The 22,634-nt window shown below is 40.7% G+C and overlaps 1 pseudogene; it reads right to left on the bottom strand.

Annotated features, from left to right (window-relative positions):
* The window catches only part of LOC115388124 (chemokine-like protein TAFA-2), a 108,712-nt pseudogene that overhangs the window by 18,330 nt on the left and 67,748 nt on the right, over positions 1 to 22,634 (bottom strand).

Raw genomic sequence — 22,634 nt, 5'->3', positions numbered from 1 at the left:
GTGCAGGCGATCCGACAATGAGGGAAAAGTGAAGTCTTCCAATCATATAATAACACAAATCTCAACACTGCGCCTTCCTTTCTTTAATACAATAAGCCTCTCGTACACAAATAATCAATGAAATAGGCACCAGAGGCACAGTGACAAGTGTGACAGCTTCGCACCGCGCCGCATTTCTACCCCTAATCAGACGCCGGTTTCGTATCATTAGCAAAATCTATAATGAGAAGGCTGCCGTACCGTCTACACAAGATGGAGCCGCTCTTGTTGTTCCCGCCACCTGTCCGGGGAAGCAGGAGCATTTGACAGTCTGGGATCTCTCTTCGATCTTGTTCTTGTTGCAGCATCGGTGTGCAGCAATTACCTCACAGGTTCCCGCTTTCACATGAACTGCAAGCAGAAGCAAACACAACGGTGAGAAACAAAGTTTCCAGCGCAAGGAATCATCTTTTTCTTGACATTTTCCTGCGCAGGAAAAAAAAAACAAAACCAGCCAATATCTGTAATGATGTGAGTTGTGCGCTTTCTTTCATGGACAAAATACTTTAATTTTGGTAAATGAAAAGGCTTTTACTGCACTTGTTTTCAATAGTCCAAACTACTTTAATAGATCATAAGCAGTCCTGCATTAGTCCCTTTCTCTGCATTCGCTGCTATTTTCGTTATACTCACAGAGAAGTCCATTAGTTCCAACTAAAAACATACATTTGAGCAGATTGGCAACGCACATAAAACACTTATTTTCGGATAAAGACAAAGTAATGTCTGAGGAGAGAATTGCATTTTAGCTTTTAGCAAAGAACTCAGGAGAAGTGCATTTGTGGAGACTATTAAAAAAAAAGCACAATGCTGAGTACTTTACAGCTGTAGGACAATGTATGGGGGATCAAATACAATGAAAGTACAGTCTCAGTGTTCACAGTGAGCAAGGAAAATGGTGCCCGGTACAACCCTGTGTTTTGAAAAATGGTTGCGGTAACAGACGAAGGAACTTTAGGCTTTCGCTAATCCGAGAAAAGAAAAAAAAAAAAAAAAGAGGAAAGACTAAACTTGAGTTCTGTTTGCACTCAGCTTTGTATGTCCAGTCGGTGCTGAGCCAAGATAACCAGCTCCAGGTGGCATCTTCTCATTTACTGTAAGATCATGAGTCATACGAATTTAGCAAAGGAGCAAATGAGCACGTTTCCAAAAATGCAGATGTATTTATTAAAATAAGCTGCACAGGCTTGGCTTTAATGGGATTAAACATGCTGGCAAGGATGCCGCTGATAAATCTGTCATGCCATTTATTTCCAATACAAACCTCCAATGTTCACGCTCAAAATATTCAATCCTCACCAACCACTCATTTATTATACAGAGAGCCAAAGAGGCTATTTGTGTAACACTGACAAAGAAACAGCGCAGAGAGGATGTTCAATAAGAATCCTTATTTTGTTCGATCAGTGAAGTGTTTCCATGTTTCTTCTGGTCTGACGAGTCCTATGAGGGCGTTGGAGTAATTTCTCAGCAAAGTCTTGTTTCGAACATCCAGACGCGGCGGCTACTTGAAATCCAGGTCATCCCCCAGGTGGAGGAGCGAGGTGTTGAACCTCAGAGCAGCTACACCTGCTGTCCACATATCCTTGAGCAACACACTTAATCCACGAACCCTGCCCCAACCAGAGAGCAAAAAGAAACGCTCTGCTGAGGAGGTTAATTACATAACTCGTGTACATTTCGAGAAAATCAGCTAATCAACATCTCTAAACTTCTTAAACAGGCACAAGAAGATTATATTATCAATTACAAGGAGTTGTTTTCATTGCCCATAGGTTAGATCAAATAGCAATTTTGCTCTCTCTTTATATTCATTAGCTTTCTTTCACAATTCCGAGCATGGCTGTGTATTTACACATAAACGCGGGATCGGTACGGGTAGAAAAAAAAAAAAAAAACGCAGCTGAAAAGTTCTGACATTCTTTTCAGATAAACCTTAATTATGCCTGTAAAGATTTTCAATTTGGGACTTGACTTGAAAATAGATTGCAGGGAGCTTCCATCTTCCCATTAGCCAGCAATCCAGAAATCTCATCTACAACATTAAAAACATTTTGCCTCCAATCAATAAGGTGCTATTCACATTCCCACAAAAGGCAAGACAACAATTGCCGATTGAGTGCTTTTCAGTGAGCCGAAGCTTACTGATGCAAAAACAGGTCAGGCTGCGCGCCCTTGATGTGATTATCTTTAAGCCACCAGCACGCCCCTCCGGTCAAAGTTAATTTTAAAAGTTGGAATAGCTCAGACAGAATATTCAAACTTTGTTTAAAAGACAGATGCGCATGGACTAAAGGCAAACACAAGAGGTGCGACGGCCAAGAGAGTCACAGTCAAATCACCTGACTGTGAAGAGAAACAAACAGAGCGTCTGCTTTAAGTATCCAGAAAAAGCCGCCTTATCTAGCAAGCGCAGTGCAATAAAACAATGGCTTTTTTACACTTCTGCCATATAAATAAAACAACTCAAGGAAGCATCAAGGAACAGATCTCAGTCTTTTGAACCTTTTTATTCTTGTGTGCTTCTTCCTTCACAAAAAGCCACTGATGTGGCTTCCCCTCTGCCAGGAGAAGGGGGGGGGGGGGGGGGGGGGGGGGGTACGTCTCGAGCTGGGTCCGACTCCGGTCCCTCGAATCATTAAAGTGCAGGAAGCGGCTGGTCGGAGCCGGCCCGTGTGGAGAGTTCTGCTGATTAAAACTGTAGTTGCCGGCCAAGGTCGCTGACTCTGAGGCGGGACCCAAAAACACCATGCAGGGAGGAGAGGATGAGAGGTCGGAGGGCAGGACGCGGTGGTCCGCCCAACAACAATCCTAAGAGACCAGGAAATGTACAGCTACCACTGTTACTACAGACTGGGTCTGCAGGAAGCTGGAAGTCGGAAACTTAAGATAAAGGCCACTGCAGGAAGAACTCAGAAGTTTATAATGATAAAAATGAAGCAGCTCAGATTTATTCGAGCTTGTGTTTTGTCACAGTATTCTTCCAGTTTTACTGCCAGAGCAGAGTCATTGTTTAAATCGGTGGGTGTTGAATATTTAAACAAAACCTGAGGCCTACACAGAAACCTCAAAACACTGACCATGTGCCTGGTTTTGATTTTGAGCTCCGTAGCCTCACTGTGTTGAGTTTGCATGATCTCCATGGGCGCTGCTGCGAGTGGTAGCTGGAGTGTTTCTCTTGCCCTTCACACTCAGTCGGGTGGGATCAGCTTTAGTGGTAGATTAAGTGTGTATAGAAGACAGATGAACGGTAATGTTTAATGTGTTTACTTAACACCCAAACGCAATTATAACACCATCCAGATCCTCCTTATTCACAGGAGCCTCGTTCATTTGGCTCGCAGCTGTTGCACCTTTAATCTGTCCCACTGTTGGTGTGAAGGGCATCGAGACAATACACAGATTTGATTTGTTGTGCAACTGACACACCCCTGTGTGCAGAGCAACACAGGCAAAACCACGTCTGTGTAAAGAAAGGTCCAGGCACAGAGAGACCACACGTAAGCTCATGTGCTAGCATTATACTCCTTTTACATCTCATTATTGTGAATAGACAATGGAAAAAAACTCAAAAAATAGAAGAGATGATGCAAAATGGCTTCAGTACCATGTTCTTGCAGCAATGCAGCAGATGCAGTGGAGCTCCATCCTTTGAGATCCGGCATCTAGCTGACTACGTGCAAATTTAAAGAAGAGGACTGCCACCTGTAAATTAGGCCACCGACGATGTCCCTGATGTGAGCAGCTGAAAGGTCAATGTTTTGCTCAAGGGCACATAAAGAGCATAAGATGGCTGATGAACTGTTGACCTGACAGTGTGTGTAATCACCCTGTCATCGTCCTCACGGTGAAAAATCCTCATGAGTTAGCCGTCGGTGAGAGAAGCTGATGGAGGGGGCAGCAAGTTGAAGGGGAGGCAGCCCGCTGTCTGCTCCGCCCGCGGACGTCCAGGTAGCCGCATAAATGGCTCATAGCCCCCCGTGATCAATAGATTTCTATTAAAGCACTTAGGACCGCCATCAGTTTGAATCACCAGGCACCCACGTCAGCAGGAGGGAGAGATGAGAGGCAAGGAAAGGTGAAAGGACAGAGACCACTAATGAGAAGTGGCACAAGGCCCAGCCCTGCAGTCGATCAATAGCACTCTGAAGCAGAAGCACTCTGCTCCACAATCATATTCATCGATCCCCGATTGATAAACGCCGATTTGATGCAAGCAGAACCAACAGCAAGCTGGACAAGCGGGACGAGGGGAACTCACGGGAGCCTTCTCTCAAAATGCCTGATAAAGTCTCAAAAGTCAGTTTCGTTTTATTAACGTGACAAATGCAAAGCTTCGCTTAGAGGAGTCAGGCTGTGCGGCTTTAATGAAAGTATCTATACGGCCACTCCCTTCTTTTCAACAGGGAGCAAGTCATAATACATTTGTCATTTTTTTAAGCAATTTAGGATGAGCTTCATGCCACAAGAAGTTCCCCTACATTCAATGTCAAGACGTAACTACTTATCATTTGAACAGAATTATAAGCGTTTCATTTATTTATTTGTTCTTGTTTGGTTTACAGCAGAAATAATGAACTTGGGGGGAAAATCCAGCCGGCCAGAGGATCACACTGGCAGAAACGGCATTTCGAAGTCTGAAAATGACAAAGTGAGTAATAACTTCTATTTTTTTTATTTTAAGTATATACTTTCTATCACTGAAAGTTCAGTTTCTTTGAGGTTTCTAGACACTCAGGTCCAGAACAAGATCATCAGTTAAAGTTAGGATTTTATGTGTTTTAACTAACGAAATGACATCAAGTGGTTATAAAATGTGAAAAAGTTTGAAGAATTGAAGCTTCCATTATCTTATAGTTTATGATGATAGCTCGACCCCTGAAGTTCCCCCTGAACCGAAGCGAGTTTGCAGCATCGTTTCTAATATAAGACCTGTGGTCGCTTAATTTATAATGTGACGGCTCAAAGTGATGGTTCCAAACCCATTTCCCAAAAGTCTCTCTGTTTGCCTCTAAAAACGTCAAGCCAACTACTTGAGGGCAGACACTAACATTTAATAAGTTATCTACATTTTGAGGCTTCAAAACAGGAAAAAAAAAAAAAAAGAAAGAAAGCAGGCGAGGGTCCGTGATCTATTAGCAGACAGCGTCATCTTTAATAACTCCGACTTTCAAAACTAGTTAGTAATAATTTAGACTGTTACGATATAATTATGAGCAATTCAGTCAAGGAAAATAATTACTTCTGTGTTCTCGATGTAATCCCAAAATGGAGATATGAGGCTTCACTGACAGAGCAGATAATTCCCACATGTCGGAAGAAACCACTGCTGTGCTGGCAGCTACATCTAAATAAAACCCGAAAGCAACTGAATCAAGCTATTTAAAAAAAAAAAAAAAAAAGCTCTTTGTATCTGATTCGACTCATTAAAAGATAAAAATACAAAACACAGCGAAAGGACTAATTTAAGATGTTTAAAAGGCTGCAGAGGGAGCAACGGTGCGTGCACAGTCCCAAAAACAGGGTTTGACTGTTCCGACTAATCCCTTGGCATTGCAGGAGCGCACAAAAAAAAAGCAATGTTAGCGTTTCTCTAAAGAAGAGGCAGCGATATTTTTGTTTATAAGCCGTTTAATTTGTGAGATGTTTGCATCTCATCACAGGCCCGCGTTTTCTTTAGCATTAATCAAGGTCATTATTTGGCTGTAAACATCCCAGTTCGCTCAGGCTGAAATCAAAAGATTAATGTGAAATCAAACATGTTTTGGAGCATGAGGGAGAAAAAGAGCCACTGCCCCGGCTATTATCTGAAAAATCTGCTTAAGAAATAAACGATTTGTGCTTTATTTTTAACTATTTACGATCTGAAAAAGCTATATAAGTCAGGAAAAGCAGGAAGCAGCAACACACAGGTAAATATTTATTTAATTAAAAAGTACTTCTTGAAAATGTAGTGGAACTAAACTTTGCTACCGAAACAAAACAAAAAAAAACAGTCCTGATTTGGAACACGTGTCGCTTTTAATTGTCCCTCTTTGTTGGGATGGTAATGCTGACACCAATACTGTTTTTCAGTCATTTTGAAAGTGAAGAAATGCTCCACTGAACGTTTTCACACAAAGGTAGAGCAATTTTCAGCAGTCATGTGGAAATGGGCATAAACTAAACCAATCATACTTTATTAATCCCTAAAGCCCCTATTCTCTGCATCTGAGCCGCCCTGGAGGCGAGGACGGAGCGGAGACCAGGGGTGGGGCCCTGTGGGAATCGAACCAGCAGCAGTCTTTGACCTTTTCGAAATCCCAGGTTTTAATGAACAAATGACGGCAATAATAAAGGAGCGGCGGATGAACTGAGACAGCTCTTGTAAAGTTAAAGTAATGTTCATTCAGGGCCACAAACACATCTACAGCCCTGTGGAGGCAGAGAGGAGTCGGGCGGAGACAGACCGCTACCCTCCAACGATGTTAAAAGTAAGAAGTAAATGACTCACAAACTTCATTTCACAGTAATCTCTTCAGTTGTGCTGTTACATAATGCATTATTGCCAATACTCATAAATACATAAAACATAAATGGGTGTTTGGTATAACCATTGTCTTTAGAAAGTCAACTAAAGTCAAGCTGACATTCAGTTTGGAAGTTTCTGCTGATTTCTGCAATAAAGGACACATACGCAATAAATGTAGGATGCAGTTTGTCCTGAAAGTCAAAAATATTCAGGACTCAGCTGAAAAAAGCTCTTGAGAGATTCCACTGGTGGCTGAACATTATAGGACACTGCTGTCGGCTCTTTTTGGAGTAAAACTTGTAGCTAGTCTCTGCTCTCCTGTTGCTCTTATCAAACACACACACACCACACACGCAAAACAAAAAAAAAAAAAAAAAACTTGACGATACGGGTTAGAACAAAGCCACGGGTTGCTTTCAGCTTCTGCAGCAATCAAACAATTGATCTAACGTGCAGGTGGGGAGGCATCAAGAACAACACGGCGCTCGGGCTGTCAGTTCCATGACTGGCTGGATCAGCCTCACCTGGCCAGTCAAGCACGACGTACAGTAATAGAAGCACAACAGGGGATACATGAAAAGCACACGCCCGCCGTTCATTTTAATGCTGGGGGGGGGGGACTGCGCCGGCGCAACAAAAGAATCAGAAATACTTCATGATGCACAAGATGTTTCATTTGTCACGGTGACATCCAGCAGATACTCTGTTCCATCCCAGACAGACATCTATTACAAGGCTATTAGAAAAACCACACAGGATTCTGACCACTCACATGAAACATGGATGGTTTTCTACAGAAGTACTTTTTTGTGAAGAATTTTCTTCAAAATTGCTAGTTTATTTAAACACTTGAGGAACAACATATATTAAAGTAGAAAAAGAGATTCCTGTAGATAAGTCTGCTATTTCTATTCTCATAACATATGAATTAAAGCTGCATGTTGCTGCAATATAAACGTGTGTCATTTGCCTAAAGGACTGAGTGGATGTGGTGACTTGTGTTCTCTGCGCTTCGCATTAATGCTGTTTGAATTAGGCCGCGGGGCATTAGCCATTCATTCATTCATCCATTCATTCAATGCATTAGTCAGATGCACTAAAATCAATGGAATATCACCAAAAGGCGGCACTACAGACATAAATCTTATGATGGAGGTGCAAAAAACGCGAAAGAATAAAAATAGTGTCAGAACTGGTGAAAAGTAACAAAAGGAGAAAAAAAAATCTCAAGGCACAGAGACATTAATGTTTTCACCTTGAGCATTTGTGTCGATTAAAAATCATACTGTTATCATAATATTCAAAAACTTTATTGCATCTGTTAGCATTATTCACTCTTTTTTCACGTTAGGGTCTCAAACCTTATGACAATTTCTAACATTTTGTGATTATAAAAATATATAGAATGAAACGAAGGAAATGTTTGAAATGCTTTAGTTTCTATGTAAAAGGAAAGTAAAATATATTGGCGTTTCATTAAAAAAAAAAAAAAAATTGGTACATTTTTCCATCACAATCTATTTATTAAATATGTCCCTGTTATATGCAGCATGTAAAAGTGAGACAACCACAAACTAAATGGCGTATATGCAGTTGTTACTGTTTGTACATACCTAGCTGGATTAAAAAACAGATCATGAGAAGATTTCTGCCATCTTTATGTTAAATACTCTTTCTCATTTCTTTCCATTTCAGCTCATCAGTTTTCTCCACAATTCTTAACAACATTGACAATTGAGAGAAAAATTCCCCCAAGAAAGCGATTACACACATCATAAACAGCCCATTAAAGATAACAGTAATAATTGGAGCACTTCACTAGCAATCTAAAAACGTCTCCAGTTTCATTTCCAGGCCTCTTCCAAACAGAAGTGACAAAAATCGACTTGATCAGCAGTTTTAAAGGAAAGAGGTAAAATCTGTGAGGCACAATCAACACGTCTGAGCGACAGAAATCAACAATCAGAGCCAGTGTAGAGTCCCCGAGCAGCTTTTCCGCTGTAATATCAGTGGCAGGAGCCTGCGAAAAAGCAACTGTGGCTGTGGAAATCTCACACATAATCCACATGAGTCTGTATAAAAAAAAAAACAAACAAAAAAAAACAAATATGTAAACAAGTGTTATTATGTAGCTTTTTTTTGGACTTTTGGAGTTTCCAAGCAACCGAAAGAGAATTGAAAAAGCTACTGTCATTTTCACTCCACACACTTTCACAGCCTGTACAGATAGAAGCAGGCTTCCTCTGAACTCATGACAACAGAAGGTTCTGACAGGTAAATTATGTCATTTGTGGGGATTTCAGAGTGAAGCCATTAGTTCTCCTTATAGCTGTCACATTATGACGTTAGTTAGCTGGTGGACTCATCTCTGTAGAAATAGCTTTTTTTTTTCCCCCATTTTACAGTAAACTCCACTGCTGTTCAACTATTGATATAATTGTAAACATCAAATCTATGAAGAGCTGAAGCCTATATCACACTTTATAACAAACACTAGGAGGAATAGGAAGCCAAGATCCTGTTGCATCTATTTATAGCTCCTGATGTCTCACAGCCGCAGCTTACCTGTGGAGGCCAGCAACCAATTTATGCCTCCCACAACACTTTGCTTTGTGCAACAATATCTTCGCTGTAATCACCATCCGAACATGAGCTGGGATCATTTTGTCATCAGGTCTAATGAATGGGTAAACTACGCCGCACAGGTAGTGGGAGATAAAATTGATTTTTGCTACCTGGCTGTCTTTTCCCATTGCCGGCTGAGAGCCTTACAGTATCATCTAAAATGTTATCGTCATAAATAATGCCAATTAGAGATGAGGATTTACAAAACACCCCTTGATTTTCAATCAGCTGTGCAAATAAATCAATAGTCAGCGGTGTTGGGAATAACGCTCGATGCTGCTGCTTTTGGCAGCAACTATTACCGTTATGACAATAAACATCAGTTACAGCTACTGAAGTTTCCCAGGGCTTCTTCATTTCCACTGTTGTTGTTGTGGGTGAAAACAGTTGGAGACTTTCAGAGTTTCTCTCACGTTTTCTCCTGATCACTGTGCTAATCATTAGACGCTAACTTCTGAGTGTCCTTTGAGTAAAAGTTGGCCATCTCACTGAACTCCTCTTTTACAGGAGGAGAAACGAACTCAGCTCTCCTCACAGCAGCACTTTAGAACCGCAATGAATAAATACTGATCCAATATGTTTCATGAGTAAAAACTACACAATTTTTTTTTGTGTGTGTAATTTCAGTCACTTAATAAGTTAATAGTTTTGGGCAAAATGTTATGATTCAAATCTCTGACTGGATTGTTGGCCAGTTATTGTGTTATGAGCTTTATTACAGTAAAAAAAAAAGAAGTCAACATCATTAAGCCTTAAAAATGACAGTTTGCACATTGTTAGTTTCGCAGCTTGTTTTTTTTTGTCACAGCATAAATTGGTTCATTTCAAGGAGTCAAACATCCACAATGCCGAGCATCTTCCTCCAGTTATCATCACCAGACGGTATTGAGAGAATCAATCATGAGGCTGATTCCTGAAATCTTTGAATGACTTTCTCTGTTAATATCCCTTATTTTTGCTTTAGTAAATGGTGAAATAGCTCAGCTAAGACACCAGAAATTGTAATTGAGAACTCCTTTTCAGTCAGTTAGCTTGTATAAATGGTCATTAATGTCCATAAATAACCCATCAACAAACTGTTATGCAGTTGTCAGCTGTGTACAGTAATGTACCGCAGCTCATGTGGAAAAAAGAAATAATTACTAAAGTTTACTACTGTTTGAATATAATAATTACTACAGTTATCCACAACACTGCACAGAGAGTCAGTGAGTTTGGTCATCTGACTGCAAGAGGTGGAGATAAAACAGACTCTTGACAGATCTTTGCAAGCAGGACGCCGAATTGTGCACACAAAGATGTTCACTCGAATTATTGTCAAAACAAATGCTCCTTCCCGGCCCTGATGTTGACATGAACAGATGCATCCACCTGAAAAGAAACAAACTTCTTTATCCAGCAAAGCATGAAGCAACAAGTCCAGCTTCAGTGGGCTTTTCACCGCAGATGGACGGAGGACAAATATACAGTGTGTGCTATCTGTTTGCCTCCCGCCTCATGCCGCGTGCAGCCAGCCGGCCTTTTTCCAGTCTGCAGATGTAGACGCAGATCAAAACACAGAAAGCAGAGGCACGTCCTGGCCACAGGGCCCGACCGCAGGAACAGCAGCCGCCCTAAAAACAGCGAGGTTGTAGGTCACGTCATACAGACTCCCCGTGAATTAATAATGATTCAAATCACCCAAGTTTGCCCCAAACTCTGGTCACCCATTGCGGTACTTCGAAAAAACCTCTACAGGTTGAGAACATCTCTAACTGGGGCCGGTTTTCCAAGTAAATCAGAGCATTTAAAGGAACTGCCAACATCACAGGAAGGAAACTCAGTAAAAGTAGACTTGAGAGGCCTATGAAGCATAGATCCAGGTAAAATAATCCAAATCGCCAAAGGAAAAAACAATCTGTTGACGTGGCGGCAATGACACCAGTAACATACTGAAGCCAGTCGGCTCATGCAACATTCATGGTGAGTAACACAAAGTGATCTCTCACAGGACCGCTGTTTAATTGGATTACCATCTTCAGAAAAGACTGACTCATTTCTACCAGCTGTAAACCTGCTGAGCCGACAATCAGCCTCAGTACGAGCCAAGAAATGCATTCACCGCTGAGAAACACAAAAGCTGAAAAAATTTTAAAAGAAAAAACCTCTTTCGACCTCTGGTTAAGAGAACATTTGTTTTTCTGTTATACCTTAAATGCTTAATGGTTTTTGCCGAGATGCCACATTTTTACAGCTTTAAATCAACGTGACTTAAATGATCGGCAGCTTTTACACAAACACAGAAACAGAAATCCTCACACTGGGATTAAAGGATGATGGAACCACAGTGAACCCACTGTGATGAAACATACAGAAAAAGATACGGATGGCTTTTCAGACTGCATAAATATTTATATTTTTGTCCTCAGTGTTGCTAATATACTTGGCTTCTTCTGAATCAACAACTCAGTTGCCCGGGGTAGAAATAAAGATATTAAGTGAAATTTGTTGAGCAAAATAGTGGAAATGTCAGCGGGATGGACTTCTTCCTTCGTGTTTCCTGTTCTGTTTGGTTTTCTTTGCCCTGCTTTTTGTTCATTAAGCTATTTAGTGTTCTTTTGTTTCAGTGAGAAGCATAAAAGGGGAATGTTATTTATATTCTCATATACACATTCCGAGGGGTGAAATTTCTGTCTGAGTAACTCTTACTTGAGGAAACTTTTGCTTATACTAATGAACCTACAGACAGTGAGAAACCACATGGTTTTTGTAGTTCGGAAGAAGAGAAAGGAATTAAAAATTTTCTTGTAAGAAACAGAGGAGTTCCGAGCTTTCTTATTCTATGCATTAGACAGACACACACACACACAGGACCAGCGTAAAACCTCAGACAAGCCCGTATTTAGTGACCAACTGGAGGACAGATTGGGGCAGAATATTTCCCAGTGGTTGGAAACCAAAATAAGCTCAAAATCTGTACGTTTAGCCCTTCAAATATCTAAAACGTTTGAGATATTAAGTAGTCCCAGACACGCTGCCTGGCAGATCCACCAACAGTCAACGAGCCACACGATGAAAACTGAAGCTTCCACAGTATCGGCTTTTGTTTTTGTGTTTATTCAATTTAGGAGACTAAACATTTTTTGAAAGGCGGTGAAAAATTCTATTAGACAGACTTATTGAAAAACGAGTTTATCGATTTTTTTCAAGAAAACACTCAGAAAAAAAAACCCCTGTTCTTATGAGAAACCAAAATCACGACTTTCAGAGAATCGCAGAATGGTCTATTCAGCAGTTCGGTGACCCTGTGAGAATAAGCAGACTAAAAATCAAGCTAATCATAGCACAACTGCAAGATGAGGCTTTTAAGATTATACAACACAAGAGCTGCACAGGGATTTTTTTTTCGCCCCCCCCCCCCTTCACTAAAATAATGTGCTGGCATTGCCTTCTCATCAATCTTTATTCTCACAGGCCAGTTTCCTTGTAAGAAGAGCACCATTTCCCTTTATTATTTCATCTTTTACTCACTGAGGAGGATCTTTAGAGAGGAGGAATATAGAAACAGATGAGTGTGCTCTCACATCCCCACAGTGTATGCTTTAGTGGTTTAGATGAAGTCCATGTCAGTACCATTCATCTGGCTGCCACACCGCAAGAGCCCACCACTGACTGATCAATTGGACTCCCTCAAGGAATCATACAGCCTTATAAGTGAAAGGCTACTGAAATTATTAAATTCAAGGACGGCAGCGGCGACAGCAGCAGCAGCAGCAGCAGACGGGAAGAAAAAGGCTTACACAGAGACTCAAAGCCTCCTGCGAAGAAAAGTGTTGTGTGACACACTTAGTCATTCCCTAGACAGTCACAGAAAATCTAATAAGGGATGTTCAGGCGGACCATCAAGAAGCCATTATCGTCTTTCTCTCATTTCAACACGTGTGATTTTCTGGCACTTTTAGTGCATTTCATCATCTCATCTTAACACTGAAAGGCCTGACAAAATATATCATTCCTTTTTTTTTTCCATCATCGTGTGTCACTACATGTATTTGCATGTGTGAAAACCATTAAGGCTTTTAAAATATCATGTTAATTCGTCATACCCCAGGCAGCTGTTTAAGTAGAAGACGTTGGCGTTTTGTTTTTTTTTTTCTTTGCACACGCTCGTAAATAACTGGAATTTAAATTTGACGACACAAGGCGGTTAATTAAAGCTGAAACTGTAAAGTCTGGGTTTAATGACCATCAAATTTTATGGACCAGCTCATTGCTTTGGCTTCCATATTGATTGCTCCGAACTGATTGAGAATGAAATTTAAGAATACGTCCTCGGAAATGGTTAAAGGCGGGTCACGGAGTGGCGGTGGTGGTCATAAGGAGAAGGTCCTCGTTCAAGTTCAGATTGCGTTTCTGTGTGAATATTCTCCTTGTCGTCCCACAGCCTACAAACAAGCTGGCAGCTCGACTCTGTGTAGCTGATTGCTGTGATGGACCGATGACCTGTAAAGAAGATGGATGGATGATTGAAGGTTTCATCTAAGAAAGAACATTTCCCCTCTCATGTTTTTTCTAGTTTGACAGCAAGCTGTCTCGCTCTGCCTCTCGCAATGATCTCTAAGCAATAATATGAAAAACGAAAACAATGGTTGACGCGATCATCCTGATGCAACTTAAAAATGTCTCACTCACAGTCGGACCGCTTCCCCGTAGCTCAGAAAACTATGTGAAGATGAAAACTGAATTTTCTCCAGTGACTCATGTCATAATCTTAAAAGAAAGATCAATCTGCATAAAGACTAATCAGTAATTCAATATCGCTTTGTGGAAACTTGCAAGGGCACTAGCAGAGTTCTACTATTTTACATGTGTTGTATTGTACAGACTTCTCTACATCTATGAACTGCATGTGTATTCAGCTTAATGGCCATACGCTGGCTGTGCGCTGGGAGAAATGTCTGTCTCAAATGAAAGGTAGGAAAATGTTATTTTATGTCCGATAATGAGAAGTCAGAAATGTCGCCTGTCTCTTCACACACAGTGTGAACGCTACGAGCAACCAACAGAAACTGAGCAGAAAACGATGAGATGATCAAAGTGATAGAAGCACTCAAGCAATACTTTTCAGAATCCTATTGAGAGGAAATACCAAATCACTTCCACATTCTCCTTCTACCTATATTCTCAGTATCAACCTTTTTTCCCCTGTATATAGATGCTACTGAAACAGCGGCATGCTGCACAGTGATGGAGAGGTGGACGGTGTTACTTCGCAGTAGCAATGCCTCCGTTTTGAGCCTGGTTAGTCACCTTTCTGTGCATGCACAGAGAGAAAATGTGAAGGTTTTCTTCTGATTTCCTCCCATTGGTCTGATTGTGAGGGTGTGTGTTGTGCATTCGTGGCATATGTAGATAAAGTTACTACTCTCGCTTGCTGAGGTGCTGTAAGTTGTAGCAGTCGTCACCTCTGTTCCAGTGGAGAACAGCATAGTTGTACCTTTGTTTATTAAATCCATGTTGCAGTATAACAGGTGATAAACCTAAACAACTGTTGAAATTGCATACTTTATTGAAGCCACAGTGTTCATCTTGGAGAAAGAGGTTATGTATTGTTGCACTATAGATTATTACATGCACATGAATACAAAAAACAGAAATAAAGCAAAACATATGATCCTGGTTCCTGTTCCCCTAAAGCATGTATAAAGTCCAGGTTTCAAAAAGAAAGTTGATGAAATGTCAATGTGCGAACATCACTTTACAAGATCTATGTTGTAAAGGAAAAATCCTGGTTTTCAGACAAGATTGACCAAAAAAAGGTCAATTTTTTCTCATACTTCTAAACTTCAATATTTAACCAACATAAAATCTTTAGTGAACCTTGACCAAGTGCTTGGGGGATCTAAATTTATCTTGAGGAATGCAGTCGATAAAAAAAAATGAATATTTTGCAGATGTTCGGAGAAATTTCTCCTCAGATTGCTGAAATGTAATCTTACCTGAGATGTATTTTGTTCCAAAGTAAATGCTTTTGTTTGCCAAAACAGAAGTTTTCAAGTTTTCGGTTTGCAGAGGAAACACAGTGTTCAAACTCAACAGCGGATCAACTTTTTCCTGGATTTGCAGATGGCGCTGACAGTTCCCTTTCTTTAACAAAACATACATACAATTCCTTAAATAAATGGTAATTTACATAACAGTGACATTACAAGGCTCACGCTGGGTTCTCTGGAAGCATTATTAGCAGCTCTCCGTGTCGAGCTTCGACGCCACTCCGCGGCGGCAGACAAAAGAGGAGCTGGAGATCCTTCACTGGCGTCTCTGGTCTCTCATCTGACATGCACACATGCTGGTTATCTGTCAAGCCGGTGTCATGTCTGCTCTAAACGGCTGCCATCTCTGCTCCTCTACTGGATCCTCCATGTTTTTCATCTTCAGCAGATTCCACTGAAGCCTCTCTGCGCTGAGTGACAGGCACAGTGTCGCAAAACACAGAGGATTGGTTCAACTGGAAGGGGGATGGGGGGATGGGGGGGGCGCCACAGTTAAACTGTACATTTCTCTAACAATGACAGAACCGCGGTGATCTGAACCGCACGCTGATCCGTCTTCATTAGGCGGAGGAGACGACAGCAGCGAGGAGCAACAAGCGCGGGCTGGAAATGAGAAGAGCCACTGGGTTCAACCTATTTATAGCCGAGGATCCGAGAAGATTCTCCCCTAAATCAAACTGTCACCTAATTACATTAACTACACTGCTAACTGAGAGGTATATTTAACCAGTTACTTTAAATCAAACCTCACCCTGGAAAACAATATTATCTTGTTAGTGGCGGAGCAGCCACTGGCGCTGATCCCCCGTTGAATTGCGGGCCGCCTGAGGACACTATTAGAGCAGCATCTGACCCGTCCACCCACTGACAGCTCAATATAAATGTTCCCCCTTTTAATAGACCATCTTGCTGAAAAATATGTCGACAAACCTTTTAAAAAAGCCATTTTGGAAGAACTGCAATGGTCCCACCCATTACATTTTATGCTTGGGTCCGTCCACATAAACTTGATGCTCAGCCTCGGTTGCTGTTTTTATGGTCCGATGTGGACACTCAGCAGCGCACTTCATTCCTGAGGAGATGCGAGCCAGAAGGCGAAAAGTCGTGGAGCGCGGCCGGAAGACGGAGGCAGGCAATTGATAGACTGCATTTCAGAAGCTTATATTTCACTTTATTCAGCCACTATCCAGCCTCTAGTGAATAACCATCGGGCCATAGCATAGCATTACTTTAAAGAAAAGAGGAAACTACCCGAGGCTGAACGGCTGAAGAGTTACTCTCCGGCTTCCTCCTCAGCGTTGCCTGACTACAGATGAGCACTCATAAATGTCTGTTAGGATTTATATTATCAAACCGCATAGAAAAGAGGTTTCGGGGGACAGTTTTTAAGGAAAATGTGTTAAATTTACGAGCGTGGGCTGCAAATCTGTGATAGTAAGTACAGGAGAATTAGCGCTGAGCGAGGACATTAAACTTTCCCGACATGTTCTCAGACATCTTGGAATAATAGCACATGCCAATTTAGAGACAGATGTTGAGCTGGTAGAGAGCGTTCACCACTTTTAATGACAGTAGAGCTACAACAGGCAGCCCGTGGAGGAAAAAGACGATACTTAGGATGAATTTCAATTGATCGTGACAAAGAAAACATGGGTTGAAGCTACTTCTTTCACTTAAAATTGATCTGAAAGGGTATACAAGAGCATTTTTATGTGTAATACTGTGGGCCACCCTTTAGACAAAAATAAGCGTCTTGAACCTACTCTGTGTTTCAAGAAATCCATCAACGATGCTTTGGGGAATGTTTTCTTACTCATAATGTATTTATAGCTCTGGTGAGGGGTGTGGGTGGGTTTTTTGGGGGGAAACAGTGGCAAATCCTCCTGCTTCTGTGACCTACTGTTGCCTGCCTTTTTATGTTCTCAAGGAGAAATTCATAATAAATCAACCACAACTTCAGGTTTTCGCAACTTTTGTAACTTGGACCATATAATACAGATTCAGGATTTTTTTGGGGGCTATTTTTTCTCTCTTTTTTTTTTTCCTGCTTTTATTCATGATTCTCGCTTTTTTTTTTTTTTTTTTTTTTGTTTTTTTTTTTTTCCTCTTTCATGTTCTCGCTTGAGTTCACGATAAGCTCAGCAGTTGGTCTTGCTCTTTGAAGTCTTCATCCACCATGCACTACAGGATCCGTGCAGACATCAGGTTGTAAACACCAAATAGTTTGATAAAGATCCGTGCAGTTCAGATCAGTCTGTGAGTCAGTCTGGACAGAAATTTGCAACCATCAGATCATCATTTACCACGTTCACAATCGAAGTTCCAACACTATATGCAAAACTTTCTATTTGAACTGAATAATTTCCTCACAGTTCAGCCGATCTTAATGTTTGCCGTCTTCTCTGCTACTTCACTGATTATAAATGGAGGCCGAGGAGATTGCAGAATATTTACCACATATGTATGCAGCTGGAAGAATTATTAAGAATTAAATGGAGAATTTACCTTCCCATCTCTTCAGTGCTGAGCAAAAAGTAATTTCTTATTAATGACAAGTTGGGTTGACCTCAATCTGCATGCAAACTGGCTCAAAATTTGGATTATGTGCATGCACAGGCACAACATGCAAACTCCACACAGGAATATTAGGTCAAGAAACGAGTGAGGGAAATTCTCATTGTGAGGATGACGGTTAGCCACTAGTCCACCATGCCGACCCAAACTCACACATTTATATCTCTTAGTCAGTATGCATCCCATAGACTTGTCAGTTTTCCCAGTGTTTGCTTTTTAAATATAGCAGCTGCAATTCATAGCAAAACATGAATGTGTATAATTAGAAGGAAATGCATCATTTACAAATATACAATTTTCCATTTTCTCTTTAACTGTCAGTAACTGATCATTATTAGTTTGGAGGAAACAGGACGAAGTGAGGAAGCTGCCAAACGTTTCAAAGTTGAACAAGCATACATTTTTTTCCCCCCTTATGAAACTTAAACTCTGCTTAAGAAACTGATTTCAAAGTTAACGTTACGTAGCAACACGCATCAAACAGACTGCCGTGTAAGAGTCTGCGGAGCGGCGGATCATCACCGCCATGAACAAATTAATCACTTCAAACTCCTTCAACACATTAAAATTTCACCCCCGCTACAGAAACCCTGGGATGAAAACAGAACCATGTCCAATTTGAAAGGGAGCTGTACCTCCATGTGCTAAGCTTTAGCCATGCATAGACCATTACCAGCAATACAATTGACTAGCTTTAAAGGAGGTTGCTCTAATTGCCTGGTAAGGGCAGGCTTTCAGTTTGTAAGACCCAATTACTGCCATGCTGTTAGCACTCTTCACTAATGCATTCATCAGCTCAAATCATTATCACCGGGCTCTGCTTCGATCTAAATCTTCTATCAAAATCCAAAAATCCTCATTTCTTTGAATCTGGGAATAGCTAGAGGTAACTCATAATGTGGCAGGGATAATGGGTTTACATTTGAGCTGTAATTAGAGAGGAATGGAGATGGAAGACTTCTGGCATATCTGATTCTGGCACAGCGAGACTCCTACCTGCTGCAATCAAACACTGCAGCACGTTCTCCTCTCAGCTATTGCCATTGTTTTCTTCAAAAAGTGATTGGTTTGACGGGGTCTCATCTGACCAGAACGCAGAGTGCATGAAACAGAGATAGGATTTTTTGTCAACTTGGCAAAGGTGAAACAATGGGCTAAAAAAAAATACATGCAGAAATATATATGTTTAAATAAAACTCCTAAAAAAAAAAAACCTTGTGCCGTTGCAAAGCCTGTTTATTTGTCTTTTAAGTTGTTCCACATTTGTAATGAACACACATTTGTGGGATGAGCAGAGAAGATTGAACCATGAGAAAGTCTTTCTGAATCTGGTTATTGTTGGAAAAAAAAAAAGCATCTTGTGTTGAAAAGACTGGATTTCACTTCCTTTTGTTCCACACCTGGTAGCCACAGGGCAGAAATCAGAAGCACAAAAGCAGAAACATCCACTAAAACATATTGAAAACAACAAAATTGACAAGCTGCTCTGCTTCTGAATGTCTTCTGGCAGGAACTGGAGAAGAACCAGGACTTAGTTACAGCTGGTGGTAATTATGGATTGATAGTATTAATTGACAGGACATTTTGCTATTGCAATACTCTGCAGCATTATCACATATTGCATCCATTTAGCAGTCATATAATATCTGCAGTGATAAACTTTCCTCCCATCTAACTGTAGCGTTCTGTCCACCAGACCAGCAGAAGGTCTGAGCCCCGTCATTGCAAAGGAACCGACAGCATTACCTCAGCCATTCCCAGCATGCTCACATGGTTTTCCTGTTATATTCTGAGTTATCTGCACTGGCAGACCTTTTTCTTTCTTTTTTTTCATATGTACATTTGACGCTCACAGTCCACACAGTTATTCTGGGCTCCGTCTGAATGGACACGGACCGCCACCAAGTTTACACTCCACTGACCTTTGCGTGCAGCCGCTGTGTGTAGACTGCGGACTAAATTGAGCTCTTTGGAAAGTTGAAATTAAACACAGAAGTCAGTTTGTAAACTATAATGTTTACGATGTCACATTTCAGTAAATATTTTATCCTTTGGTAATGAAAATCATGAAAATATATGACCTTGTCGGCCGGGCGTTTGAATATCCACGTTAAATTGTGTGTTGCGGTAATGTCCAAAAACTGCTGTGCCCTTTCGCACATTGCTGAAACATTAGCCACCCGCCCAGGCATGAAGTTTGATTTTGTCAGGGGGTATGTGAACGAAACTATTGATATTCTCTCGGCACATAGACTGTCCCCTCGCCCGCCTCCGCTGGCGACACAGCCACACACACAGAGGATACAACCAAGGCCACACGCAGCCACTCACGGCTCATCTATACAGCTGCCATTCAGATGCGTATAGCAGAGGACGTTTGATGGTTTTCTAATCTCGGGAGCTGCCACTGGGAGATGGGGCGAGCTGACCCCTGTCATCCCCACAGTGCATCTCAAACAGCCCCACATCTCCATCTCAATCTCCCTTTGCTTGCTAGCTCCCCACCATTGTGTCGCCCACCTGCTCTCCAAATGTCAGGACGAATGCACCGCGGCCGCATCCCCGCGCATCCCTAGGGTGGGGGTGACCTGCTCTGCAGCGGCTCGGTATAATGTCATGCTATCTCTGGGCAAAGGGTTCCACTCTGCCCCGCTTTGCGCGCGGCATCCTAATGTATGCGATGGCGGAATTCACCATGCAGAAGACGCGGGAGCCACTTGGCCGGGAAGTCCGAACCATCACCCTCGTACGTCCACCTGAAATCCCTGGGTTCCGTTTGTGCAGGTAAACTGACAAACATAGACTGCTGCTCCTTAAAACAGTGGTTGGATCTGTGCTTGGCACAGTTTTCATTATCTTCTGTAGCCTGATTGAGTAAGAAGCAACAAAAAAGACCAACAATGTAAAGTTAAAAAAAAAAAAAAAATCAACAAGTCAAGATAAATATGTCAAAATATGTGCAAACATTTCCTTGAATATGTGAAAAATAAAAAGAAAAGGTCATCAGTCGACTTAAATTGACAATTCTGAACTAATTTTATATGAATTTGGTTATTTATCTGGTGTTTTCCTTATTTCATTCACTACACCTCAATTGTTTTGCTCATGATAATAAAACTGACATAAGAGTACACATTAAAAAAAAGATATATTAGGAAGAATTGATATGGTAACTAAACTCTTTATTGATTTCAATTTGAATTTCTATTTCCCCCCCAAAAAGGCTTCTTTCTAATAAACACAACAATAATGCACAATTATACAAGAGTTATAGTCTTGCTAATATTAAATAACTTTCGTCTTCTTCTGTAAAACAATAGCAGAACAGTGATCACCATTATGTTATCTCCATGCTCACTCTGAGCAGGAACTAAGCTTTTGGAGAAACACTCATGCAAATGAGGAAAATGCACTCTGAACGTTCTTCATTAAAATTAATCAAACCAGACATAATCTTTTGTCTGTCAAAATGACTCGTTCTGAGAATATATCCATAGTAATTGTTAGAGAGGGAGAGAGAGAGAGAACGAGGGTCGCTAACCACTGCTCCTTCAAAGGTCAAACCGGTACTGTGCATATTCTCATCAAAATTACATTTTATTTATTTTAAAAGCATCATGAATAATATTCAGCAATCCTATTAACATTTGAGGTTGTCTAACTTGAAGTAAACCCCTGAACTGCCGTCTCAGAAGGTCATGTAAAGAACACATAACAAAACACACACACACACAACCAGGAAGTATAATACGAACAAGCGTCTTTATTTGTGTTGCCACTATGTGTCTTTAGAACAACTCTTCTGTTTTCAAGACTCAAACTGTCTCCATGTCTCAATGACTTCAAAAAAGAAGATCATCTTCTGTCTTTTTTTTTCTTGCCTGATGATCCGTGAAACTGAACAAAGAGTGAATCAGAATCTGGTGTTAACTGTGGACTGAACAGACACTTCTGCAGTACAAGACAGAGCTTGATGTTTTTTTTAATAATTATCCAGCAATGTCTTGAAGGATATTTTCTTTACTGTCTATTGTGAAGAAAAGAAAATCATTTTTTCATTCCAAAAGGACTAAATACAGGACACAGTTAGCAAATATACATATACTGGACTGTAAATATACAATATATTTCTGTATTTCCAAAGTCATTTAAGCCCATCTTTGAACATCTTGTGTCTAACACGTAATGTTCTCTTTCGAACAGACACAGGAAAACACTTTCATTCAATAGCAATGATGTTGTTTTAACTTTAAATAATGTGACGTATCTGAATATGTTGTTTCAGCAAAACTGGGCGAGTAAAGAAAAACCCTGCATGAATCAGACATTATTTGGAGAGTCACTTTGCACATAATATGAAAGAGTGAAAATGCAGAATGAAAGAATCTATCAATTTGCGTACAAGAAAAAAAAAAACGATAACCCTTATCTAACCTGAAGCATTAACATTTAATTCAAGACAAGCCTTTCTAAAGAGAATCCCAACTTTCCCACATAAACAAATATGGATTTCTTTTTTCTCAATTCAAATAAGAAGCCAATTATCGATGAAGAGCGCATGCGTGCATGCAGATCAGCAACAGGAGCTCAAACCTGATCACTGATCTCCACATCATTGATCTCTAAACTACATGTCTTAATGCTTTTTGCTTCTATGTCATTTCAATTTAAAATTTAAAAACCTCCATATCAATATATGTAGATGATTTTTTTTTTTTCTTTTTATCTCAGGATGTTGGAGCTGCTCCGCTGCATCACACACCCTGACTGAAGCTTTCCTCTTCACCATGTTGGCCTTCACACTCTGACAGCCCAACCACAGAACCTTGATTGCTGTTTGTTTTTTTTTCCCC

This window comes from Salarias fasciatus, chromosome 5, assembly GCF_902148845.1.
Source record: "Salarias fasciatus chromosome 5, fSalaFa1.1, whole genome shotgun sequence".
Classification (NCBI taxonomy): Eukaryota; Metazoa; Chordata; class Actinopteri; order Blenniiformes; family Blenniidae; genus Salarias; species Salarias fasciatus.
This window is presented reverse-complemented; position numbering and strand designations above follow the sequence as displayed.